Consider the following 12,185-nt stretch of genomic DNA (forward strand, 5'->3'; position numbering starts at 1 on the left):
ATTATCTAGATTAGATTGGATCTCACTGATAGCATTTTTAAGTTGTGCCAATTCAGCTTTCATTTCTGCCCTTAGAGACTCTATGTTGCCATTAATTGATTTCTCCATTGTAGCTGTTGTCTTCACAATTGCCAACCTGAATTCCATCTCCAACATCTTGGTTATATCTGAATCCATTTGTAAATCTGTGGCATAAGTCGTAATCTCTGAGTCTTTCCTATTTTGGGGGTTCCTCCCTCCTAGTCATTCTGTTGATGGGTGGTTGAGGGAAGATATAGAATCCAAATTATTTACCACAACCCAAGCAAGATATACCTGTTTTCTAGGGACCTTTGGGTTGCTGACCTCTTTTTTTCCCAGCCTGTCTTCTGGGGCAGGGGTCTGCCGTGCTGTTACTCAGGCAACCTTCTTTTGGACAGAGTTGCCCTGCTCCCTCTGGCGGGTGATGGGCTCAGTGAAAACTGGTTTTTGGGGCTTTTGTTCTCTGGCAGCTTTCCCTGGCGGCTTTCTGTGTCTCTTCCAAGAATCAGAGCAGAAGAGACCATTTCCCACCTTCTGCCCCAAAGCAGAGAGATCACAGTCTGTTCTTCAGTGAGCTCTCCAGGCCACACTACCTCCGTTTCTGTCTGTGCCGCTATAAACTGCAGTCCTTGGTTGTGCACCCCTCAGCAGTGCTTCCAGTCCTCACCTCCAGGTTGGGGCATGTCTCTGCTCTTTGTGCTTCTATAACTGCCAGCCACCCCCAGTTTGCAGACGTGTGGCCCCTCCGCTCCAGGTTTCAATCCAGGGAGCTGCCGTAAAGTCCTTTCCCCGCTGCTACTGGTCTGCGAGTCTGTGCCCCTTCCCCAGCACAGGAAGCTATCGCTCACTGGTGGTGCAGGATCCTATCGGCTCCCTCCCCTTTCCATTTATCCTCCAATATCTGCTCACGGAATCAGGGCTCCCCGCTTTGTATCTCAATACCAACCACCTGTGATATTCTGTTTGTAGAGATCCAGTTCTATCTTCTTACATCTCAGGCTGATTTCATGGGTGTTCAGAGTGGTCTGGTAGACACCCAGCTCAATTCTGCGACTGAGCGGAATAGGGTCCTGTACTCCTCTGCCACCTTTTCAAGAACTGTTTTGACCCAGGGGATTTTAAAGGAGGTTTAGGATAGACGATTAAAGAAGGGAGTACAGTAGTTGGTAACTTTTCTTTTTCACACCCAGGCTGAATGATGCCAACTACCAAAGTAACCTCAGCCCCCTGTGTCTTCAGTTGAGAAGAGAACCACACATGCTGCCAAAGTCCAGGGAAGAGCCACAATAGAGGATTAGAGGGAACAGTCTCTGGGTCTCACATGTGGTCAGCAGTACATTTTTCCCTCACCAGCTGTTCTGAGAAAAAAATAACATACATACTTGTAACTCACCAATCATCATATGGAGTACTGGGGAATGTTTTACTCAGTAAGCTCAAAGGAAGCTTCAAAGCAAAAGCCAAAAGGATCAAATGACTTGCAAATTATTGGCAAACTAAAATAAAATATGTGCTAGTACATGTAACATTACAAACCATTATTTTCAACACCTCTAAGGTATAATTTGCAATGTCTACCTCCACATGCCAAGGAAATAGGAAACAGTGTCTCCACAGTGAGGAATAGGGGTAATGCACAGAAAGTGACCCAGCAGTACCATGGGAGATGGAATAGGTAAAGGAGTTAATTGCGTTATAACTGTATATCACATATTCAAGTATCTGGAGGAAGGATTGAAAGTGTTGAATACAGGGATGCCTCTGGGTCCAACTCCCTTCCCATGCCCATGTGAGCACTCATGCACATGACCCACCCACCTCTCCCACATCCACCCCAGCTGAACTGATGTGCAGGTCACCCACTGCCACACCCTGTGACTGTGACAATCCACACAGGTGGCCCCCAGGTGTAGGGTGCTGGCAGCCTGAGGCAGCTCTCTGTTCTGTCAGATGCTCTAGACCTGGCCCTCACTCAGGTTCTTCCCTTTATCCATTCTCACTGAAAGATGTCCCTGAGCAGGGGCACGAGCCTTGCAGAGGGCCAGGGCACCATGAGGGCACTCTTCTTGCTTCTTGCACTCTGGGCAAGCCTGGCTCCTGTCCAGGGTTCTCAAGGCCGTCCCTCATGGCGCTACATCTCCTCTGAGGTGATCATTCCCAGGAAGGAGCTGCACCACAGCAAAGGTGTTCAGATACCAGGCTGGCTGTCCTACACCCTGCATTTTGGGAGTAAGAGACACGTTATCCGTATGCGGTGCAAGAAACTGTTTTGGTCCAGACATCTGCTGATGATGACTCAGGATGACCAAGGAGCCTTGCAGATGGACTACCCCTTCATCCCTCCAGACTGTTACTACCTCGGCTACCTGGAGGAGATTCCTCTTTCCATGGTTACCATGGACACGTGCTATGGGGGTCTTGAAAGTATCATGAATTTGGATGACCTCGCCTGTGAAATCAAACCCCTCAGCATTTCCCGAATTTTTGAACACATTGTTTCTTAGATAGTGGCAGAAAACAATATAATGGGACCTACCTATAAATTGTGACATAAGGAGTTTAGGGACCCCCCTATTCTCTCAAGCAAATGTCAGTGTTGTTCCCAGGATCTCTCGTAAGATGTATTTTTTCCATCACGGAAATTTGAAAGCACTTTCTGCAAGTTGCAAGTCAATGTATAATGTATTCAACAATGTGTCAAAATGTGCCCAATTCCTGGTAAGGGTATTTAGTTTAATTGACACATTCTTTCAAGGTCTTGATATAAATTATTATGCATTCTTGTACATTCATGATCAGAGAGATCCAGCAGCCACAAACAATTATAATGTGAATCAGAATCCTTATCTTCGATATTATCAGTCTGCTGTGCATTCACTTATTGTACCACATTCATCCATAATTATGATTAAAGAGGGGCCACAGGATAATAATTACCAACCTAGCTTATATGGTGTATGCAATAATCAAAACCTCATCATGCTTGTTTACCTAGGCAGACAGTATTTATTTTTGTATATCACACCAGCACAAAAGGTGGGAAGAAATTTTGGTTTATACTATGATGAGTTATACTGTTCTTGCCAGAGAAGGCCCACCTGCATTATGTACAGACCTCCCAGTCTGACAGATTCCTTCAGTAACTGTTCCCATATGCATGTACAGCACATAGTGGGTGGTGGGAAAAGCAAGTGCATATTCAGAACCAAAATGGTGCATTTCAATAAAAGCCTGACCCATGATTGATGTGGAAACTGTATAGTGGATCAAGGCGAGGAGTGTGACTGTGGCTCCTTCAAGCAGTGTTACAGCAACCACTGCTCTACCAGTGATTGTATCTTCACCTCTGGCAGCAAATGTAATACAGGCAGTTGCTGTACAAACTGCACCTATTCCCCTGCTGGGACACTGCAGGCCAATCCAAACTATATGTGATCATCCGGAGTACTGTTGTGGGGCGTCCTTGGCATGTGCTGATGATTTCTATATGCAAGATGGAACCCCGTGCACTGATGAGTGATACTGCTATCATGGAAGTTGCACTGCCAAGAAATCTTTGGTAAAAATGCTGTGAAAGCTGTAGATGCCTGCTATATCATAAACGTTAGAGGAAATAGATATGGACACTGCAGAAAAGAAGATGTGAGAATGACTGGTATGGCCTGTGCCCACAATGACATACAGTGTGAGTGGCTGCAGTGTGGTAATGTCAGGCATCTCCCCTGGTTGCAAGAACATATGGGAGTCCATCAGTCTCTCATCTCAGTCTCTCATCTCAGGATTCTGGTGTTTTGGGCTGGACTCACATTGTTCCACAGGAGCAAATGATGTTTGTCACATGACACCTAGTACTCCCTGTGCTCCCGGAAATTTCTGTAGCAATACCTACTGCAATGGCACTGTGGCTCAGCTGAATTATGACTGTTTACCTGAGAAATGTAGTCATGGGGGCTTTGCAACAGTAACAGGAACTGAACCTCTGCTATGCATTGATAGAGGTGCCGGGGCGCCTGGGTGGCTCAGTCGTTAAGCGTCTGCCTTCAGCTCAGGTCATGATCCCGGGGTCCTGGGATCGAGCCCCACATCGGGCTCTCTGCTCAGCGGGAAGCCTGCTTCTCCCTCTCCCACTCCCCCTGCTTGTGTTCCCTCTCTCGCTGTCTCTCTCTCTGTCAAATAAATAAATAAAATCTTAAAAAAAAAAAAGTTAGAGGTGCCAGTGGGAGCATAGACGATGGACCCCCTCCAAATAGAATGTGGCCAGTCAAGCAAAGTGATGAATCAACGATATATTTGAGAGTGGTCTTTGTTCACATTTATGCCTTTATAGCTGCATTTCTCTTTGGTGTGCCAACAGTGTACGGACAATCGAGACAATGACATTAAAGAAGAGAAAATTGGTAAAGCCAATCCTTAAATCAGTCTCCAGATCCCTGAACAACAATATGCAATCCACAGGAGCATGAATGAAACTACAGTAAGGAGGTGGCACAGCTGACATCCACATTTCCAGGGGTCTGCAGGAGACAAAGGGGTCCCGTGCACATCACAGGGCTCTCACACCAAGTCTGTGATTGGTCACTGACTAGCACTCTGAAATAAAATTTGAAAAGCACACAATGGCGGTGTCTTCATATTTTTGTCAGCCTGGAAGAGCCCACACTGCACCCAAGACTCTGTCCAGAGTACCTGAGTCAGCAGCTGGGATTTGAGCTGAGGTCCCTGGGTGCAGAATTAAGGGAAGTTGCCACAGGCTTCTGTAGGGGCAAATTCATGTTGTTTCTACAAAAGTGTGCTCGTGAACACTGAGGTATTTCTCATTGCCCAGGTAATCTCGCCTTCTCCTGTCCCAAAGTGGGTCCAGGGTGATGAAGGGCTACTCCCCACCCATGCTACCTGTCCCAAACTAGGGTGCCTGTGGGCAGTAAGGGAGGGTGCTTGGGGTACGATCCCACCTAGTGCAAGCTATGCTACCCTGGAGAGCAACTTTCTGAATGTAGGAGACTGAAACAATGATCCTGAATGTTGCATCCCATGAAATCAATCAGAAAGGTAGGCAGAAGTGCCCATTGATGACTCTAGCATTCAAAGAGCCCTCAGAATGTTCGTCCCTCCCTTCCCTCTTAGTCTGCATTTCAGAGAGCTGAGCAGTGGCTGTAGCTGAGCAGGTGTGGTGAGAAAATCAACTTGATGTTCTAAGCTGCTGGCTGGTCATGGGGCAGAGTCCCACACACACTGACCCTCCATCACCCTTAGATAAGTCTCTGCCTGGGATTCCCACTCTGGATCTCCCAGGCACCTTTTCAAATAACCATGCAGTGGTCATCCTGTGAAACATTATGGACTTAAGCCCCATCCACCTCGTATATAATTAGGTGCTTGCTACCCTATTCTCTATCTTCTGCTCCCTGGGTACCTAGGATGGAGGAAAGCCCTACCCTGAGTCATTGTGCTCCCTGACCTCTGGGATCCGTTCATCATAAAACCTGGGTCTCCATTTCCAATGTGGGGTGTACAGAAACCCCACCTTTAGTCAGAATGTCCATGTGGGTCTCATGTCCCCAGGGTGGGAGTTTGGATGCTGAGGAAGCCACCTGTTAACCCAGTGTGGGCAGCTTATGCCTATTCTTTCAGTAGGACACAGTCTGCATATTCTTAATTCAATACAGCAGTTGTGGGTCCGCAACACAATTGTCCACAAGGATGGATTCAGTGACAGAGCCACTGCCCCCTATAATGTCTTGGAGCTGAGAATGCCTCACTCCCCTCATCACCCAGACTACTCAGCCTATTTGGGATGGAACACACTGCTTGCTGGTGGTCTGTAGCTTTGCTTGGCCTGATGCCAGGCATTGCCAGAAGCCCCACCCTAAATTGTCGATGCTGTAAATGGTCAGACTCTTAGCAGAAACCAACCAGTAGGACCAGTCTGGGGGGGGCCCAAATCTGTGTATTTCCTATTAGTCTTTAAATAAGACTGACCTGGGTGTCAAGTCTGGTTGAGAAGGACTATAATCATATGGGAAAGCCTTGGGTTAAGAACAGAAGAGCTAATGTGGACAGTAGGGCTCTACCTCTTCCCACATGAAGGGACTTGGGGTACAGACTATTTGGTTCTGGGAATCAAGGACAATGTATCTAGCTTAGTGTCAAAGGGGAGACCAGCTGCTGGACACGCAGCTGGACAGCTGGGAATCAGGTGTAAAACTCAGAGAGGCAGGCCTACCCCATGATAGTTGCAACTCTACCAGGAGCACCATCGCAGCCTGGGCAGAGATCATGGCTAAGGCAGGCATCCCCTGTGGGTGCAATCCTTGTTACTGTCACCAATCATCCCCAACCCTTCAGGGGTTTAGTGAAACACCCCAGTGCAGAAGGCCACCACATATGAGTTGAGAAAGAGGCAACATCCATCCCAGGTGTTTCCTGTCACCATCTACTGTATCAACATGTCCAAGGACCAGCATGAGTGAGACACAGAGATAGGTAACTACACCATCACGGAAATGCAAGGTTTCCTTGAATTATTTGTCCATAAGATGGGAGACAAGGGCATTGATTGGCTCTTGTGAGTCTTTGGAAATTCCTGTGAGTTGTTGCTTACAGCACATGGTATGTGTCTGCTGGCTGGGGTGGCCAAACCCCCCCAAATTCAACCTTCATTGAAAACCCTGAAGTATTCGATGTCTGTTTTCTTAGGGACATCTTAGAGGTACCTCCACACTTGTTGCTGCTCCCAAAAGGCCATGCCAAGCACACCAAGCCACCAGAGCAGAAGACACAGACCAGATAAAAAGCAGAAATGCTCTGAGGAAGAGCCAACCCAAGTCTTCAGAGCCCACCAAGATAAGAAGGAAGAGGCCCTGATTGCCAGACTTGGATTTTTGTGGCATAACAGCTCTGGTCCATTGAGAGGGGACAAGCCCAGGTAAAGCATGCCTCCTCTTAGGTAGAATTGTGACAGTTCAATGGGTGTGCCATTTTGCCTATATCAGGCTCCTAAGAGCCCAGGACCATTTGCAACCCTGAGGAGACACCTCTGTTGTCAGAATCTCTGGAGATCTTCATAAAGCCCTGCCCTAATTATAAACCTGTGCCTTTATAATTCATAGTAACACCAGATTCAGGACAGCAGGCATTAGAAAGCGTGGATGCCATAGCCAGATGTGACAAGGAGAATTTTCCTGAAGCCCAAGACTTGTTTGCCACAGAGGCCAATGGGCCCACCGCCTCTACAGACAGGAACCAAGTGGAGGGTGCAAAGAGCATAAGGGGCTTTCTGGCCTCTTATCAGCCTCAGTCAATGGGTGGCACTTCATTCCAGCTCCTTTCCTCTGGAGATGGATGACTCCCACACATCTCTGTATGGGCAGCTCTGAGATCAGGGTTCCCTAATGAGTTCATCTCAGGACGGCTGAAACACAAGTCAGAACTTTTCTCAGGTTCCTTGGTTTCGTCCAGAGACTGCTGGCCTTACCCTTCAGGTGGGTGCCATCACCCCTCTGAACACAACAGCCCCAGCTGGCTGGCAGGAGGTAATGGTACTCCAACGCTGACCACTGGAGGGCCAAGACATCAGGATCTGGCAGTTCCATAGCCTGTCTCTCCCCTGGGGACACCGCCTATATACATCTCTAGTAACCTCTGGACACACTCATACACAAGCTTTACTACTCTCATTTATCCCGGAGCAACGTTACAGTGCTTCCCAGGAACCCCTCAAAACATAACCAAGGAGTGCCTTTTAGCTGACCAAGTAAAACAAGTGGGATAGTAGGTGTTCAACTTCCCTTGGATGTCACTTTTGGGGCAAAATTTACTGAAACTCTTTGAGGTACAGTGGCCCCTTTGGCCCTGCCCTTTCCTGGTAAAGGTACCTATGACCTGATGTCCGCAAGGCCAGTGGGAACAAACCTTGTACCTGGCCTCTCTTGTGGGAGCTGCACATCAGGAGGCTATAGGACAGCCACCCCCACCCCTGCCAGATCAAGACTATATATACCCACCAATGTTGTTTGTAATAGGGGGCTGAGGAATGTCAGCCCATAATTTAAATTTGCTTCAAGGGAAGGGTCATTAAACACACCATGTGTCCTTTCAGTTCTCCTGTATGCCCGGAGTTATATCCCCTACTAGCAGGTGGCCCTTTACAGTTGACTACCGAAATTTAAATGCCCAGGTCCCCTCCTATGGCAAGCATTCCCAACACTGTGCAGGCAGCTGAGGACATCCAAGGTGCTGCAGGGGACCACACTGAAGTGATTGATCTAGCCAGTATGTTCCTTTCAGCATCGATGTCAGAGGAGTCCCAGCCAAGTTCTCTTTTAACCCTGTATACCTGTACCCACCCTCTTGTGGGCAATCCTGTCAACTGCACCATTGGCATGATGTTTGTTCCCCCCAGGTCGAGGGGAGGGGCCTGTAGTTCTCCTGATCTGGGTGACTGAGGCCCTCTGTCACTGGTCATGTTGCTGTCTGCATACCCCAATACCCATGTGTTCCTCCCAGTTTATGAGACCTGGGAGGCCTGCAGTCCTTTGGCAGCTATAAGGTATGTTATGTCATGTGACTGAGTTAGTGCAGATTTTTGTTCTAGTTTTATAAAACTCCTGATGTTAGGCAACCTTATCAGGGAAGTGCTGAGCTATGCCAGCTCATACACATGTGGCCATAGTGCGATAGGACACATTTTGTGGTCTGGAGAGTTTTTGTGTCATGGGGGTTATGCTGGAACATCTAGTGACACTCTGGAGTGGTGTGGACATCAGCCCAAGGGTCTGACTGCCATGTTGTCTTGCTATGTCCCTGAGAGAGAGAGGACCGAGCACCATGTATGCATTTGTGCAAAGGAGGATATTCTGTCTCAATAGATCACCTGAGCAAGGGCCGGCCCTGGAACCCCTGTGTTTTCTGGGTCCCACAAAGTCAGGGAAGGAAAGGAAGAGTGACATTTTTGTTCTGGTTCTGGACATTACAGCCTTCCGTTCATCCATCCCTGTGGTGGGCTCACCTCCTCGTGTGCACAGGCATGGAAACTAATTCAGAGTTGTACTCACAATCCTGATGTCAACACAACTGACCATCAGACTGATTATACAATGCAGATGGAACTTGAAAATTGGAGTAGGGTCTGGGCCTGACCTGCTGAGCAAACAGCACAGGGAATGGGGCAGACACAGTCAGAAGGATGGCCATCAGTAGACTGTCAGAGTAAGAGCAGGAGGTGTAGTCAGTCTTTCAATAGTGGGGGAAGGGCAGGTTTCATTTCATAAAGTTTGTTCTCTGAACAAGAGAGAGACTGAAACAAGAAAAGAGGTGGTAGACAAGTCGGTGGCTTAGACTGATTTTGCAGTAGGCAGAGAGTATGCTTGAGTGTTTGAATGTGCAAGCTGGCATGACTAGTTATATGTTTCCCCACATACAGTAGCTGTCAAAGAATAGAAGACATGGTTGACCGCAAGGTGTCTTAGAAATCATTTCCATAGCTGAAGGCAGTCCTGTGGATTGGAGTAGGGTCTCCCTCATCTGAAGGGTTGTGTGGTAGTTGGATTTAAAGTCTTAACATGATACAAGGCGAGTGAGGGGTTGGTTCATTGGGCTGCTCATAGGGATGTGGCTGCCTTGGGAAAGATGAACTAGTCAGAGAGGAATAGAGGGGAAGGGGGCGCTTAATGTATCCAGACATCTGCTGCAGTAGTGTAAGTATGCAAGGCTTCCTGATGGACCAAGGTCTAACTGGCATATGGGAAGGAAGTTATAGCACATATCCCAGAGGAACAACTTGTCCCAGGATACCTGCTGACCTGCCGTCATTTCCACAGAGTGACAGGTGAACATGTTATTAATATTGAGTTAACTGAGACCCGGTGGGTGCACAGAGCTAATAGTAAGTCTTTTTTTTTTTTTTTTTAAAGATTTTTTATTTATTTATTTGAGACAGAGAGAATGAGAGAGAGAGAGCACATGAGAGGGGGGAGGGTCAGAGGGAGAAGCAGGCTCCTTGCTGAGCAGGGAGCCCGATGCGGGACTCGATCCAGGGACTCCAGGATCATGACCTGAGCCGAAGGCAGTCGCTTAACCAACTGAGCCACCCAGGCGCCCTAATAGTAAGTCTTTAAAGGAGATCAATGCCTCTGAGGGCCAGGAAAAGCACTCTGAGCTGGAATCTGGCAGAGATGGGGGCCTTAGAGATTTTACAAGGGCAGAGAAGTGTGGAGTATGATGGCAGCTGAAGCCATGTTTCCCTAGCAGTTTACTCAGATGCATTTTTGTTTTGGGGAGAGTGATGCACAGACCTGACAAGACATTTTGTGGGGAGATTTGAAGCACTGTGAGTCCTATTTGGTACTCTTGTATACACCCATGGACATTAAGATGGGAAGGCATGTGACCCCGTCTAGTTGGTGTCTTCAGGACAGTGGAGTCTGTAATACTTGTTTGGTAACAGAGGGACAGATTTTGGACATACTGAACAAGAGTGCAGCCTTAGAAGAAGCTACAGAATGTAAGTTAGCTACAGGAACATGGGAAGATATAGAGCCCAAGTTAATGATCTCTCCCAAATACCCACGCAAAGAAAAAGTGTGAATCAGGTTGCAATGGGATTGACAAGAAATCTGAGCAGATATCTGTTGCTGTAATGCAGTCTCATCACCAGTAACTGGGAGATCAATGGCAACTGGGTTCAAGACCAAGGGAGCCGAGAGATGACAAATGACTCTATGGTTCTTACATCTCCTACTAATCAGTAGCTTCGGTCACCAACTGAATCAAATTCTGCTCTTTCTTGACTCACAAAATCTGAGTGTTACAGGGCGCAGGGGAAAAGCAAGAACATCCTGTTGTAGCAGAGTCTATATAACAGGGACAAGTCCTCCCTCTGCACTGGGACAGGGAGTTGGGTGGCTGGTGGGAGACTGCTGTTCCTTTCCAGGGCACCTGAATGCAGGCTCTGTACAGTAGGCAATCGAGCCTTATGTGCATGGAAGGCCTGGACAGCAGTGGGTATGTCTTTTAAAGATGCAACCTCTGCAGAGCATTTTGAATGGAGGTGGGTGTCCATTAGAGAAAGGAGGAAGCTTGAGGTTTGGTCTGAGGACAGGAAATGAGAACTCCATTATCCTTCCATTGTAGGTGTCAGTAGATTGTAGAACACTTCTCTGCCTGCATGGCTTGCCAGCCAGAAGCCAGGAGCCAGAAAGGCATGACCCAGTTGGGGACCCTTAGGACTGTGTGCCTGAGGTGCTGGATATGAGATGGGGACCCAGGGACCAGGGCAGCTCCAACATCATCTGGGGACAGGGAGAGCTATATCCTCCGAGAGACAGCAGAGTCACACGAGGTGTCAGCTAATAGATCGATGCAGGTCCCAATCCTCTGTTTAAGTGTAATTAATGGTGGGCTCTGTGATGTGACTGTGGACCAGCTGCTCCTTCAGGAAATCATCCCACGGGAGGGGACGTTGTACTCTCTAGGGGTGCTGGCGTCTGGACAGATAGTTTTGCAAATTTTCCTTTCTGTACAGGGCCAGGCGATTGCTTTTTTCACTGTCCTGCCTGTGATAATATCTTGAAACACCTGGAGACAAATAGGGAGACTCTGTGGTTGGTGATCAAAAGTGGACCTTGAACCACCTGAGACTCCCAGTTTTGCTCTGGTAGAGACTCTCTTTAGAGCACTAGGGTGGCTGATTTTGGTCCCTTTCATCCTGTTTCCCTGAAGCTCTTTCCAAATAATGGAGGCACAGGTTCTATGATAGCACAGAGAGATTGCACAGCCCATCCAACTACACTCTTTCTGATTTTCCTCCTTATATGAGGGAAAAGTTTCTTTAGTTTAAGATTTTATTTATTTATTTATTTGACAGAGAGAGAGACACAGCAAGAGAGGGAACACAAGCAGGGGGAGTGGGAGAGGGAGAAACAGGCTTCCCTTTGAGCAGGGAACCCGATGCAGGGCTCGATCCCAGGACCCTGGGATCATGACCTGAGCCGAAGGCAGAAGCCCAACAACTGAGCCACACAGGCGCCCCGAGGGGAAGGTTTCTGACTGAGGCAGAAATCAAGTTATTTCTATTCTGTGGAGATCGGGGGGGGGGTTGTTGTTTGTTTATTTTATTTTATTTTATTATGTTTTGTTATCACCACACAATACATCATTAGTTTTTG

General features: G+C 47.7%; 1 pseudogene; it reads left to right on the top strand.

The window, feature by feature from the left end:
- Nucleotides 1–2,072: 2,072 nt before the first annotated feature.
- On the top strand, nt 2,073–7,366 carry LOC144378908 (disintegrin and metalloproteinase domain-containing protein 21-like; annotated as a pseudogene).
- Nucleotides 7,367–12,185: the final 4,819 nt, after the last annotated feature.

The sequence above is a fragment of the Halichoerus grypus genome, chromosome 8, assembly GCF_964656455.1.
Source record: "Halichoerus grypus chromosome 8, mHalGry1.hap1.1, whole genome shotgun sequence".
NCBI lineage: Eukaryota > Metazoa > Chordata > Mammalia > Carnivora > Phocidae > Halichoerus > Halichoerus grypus.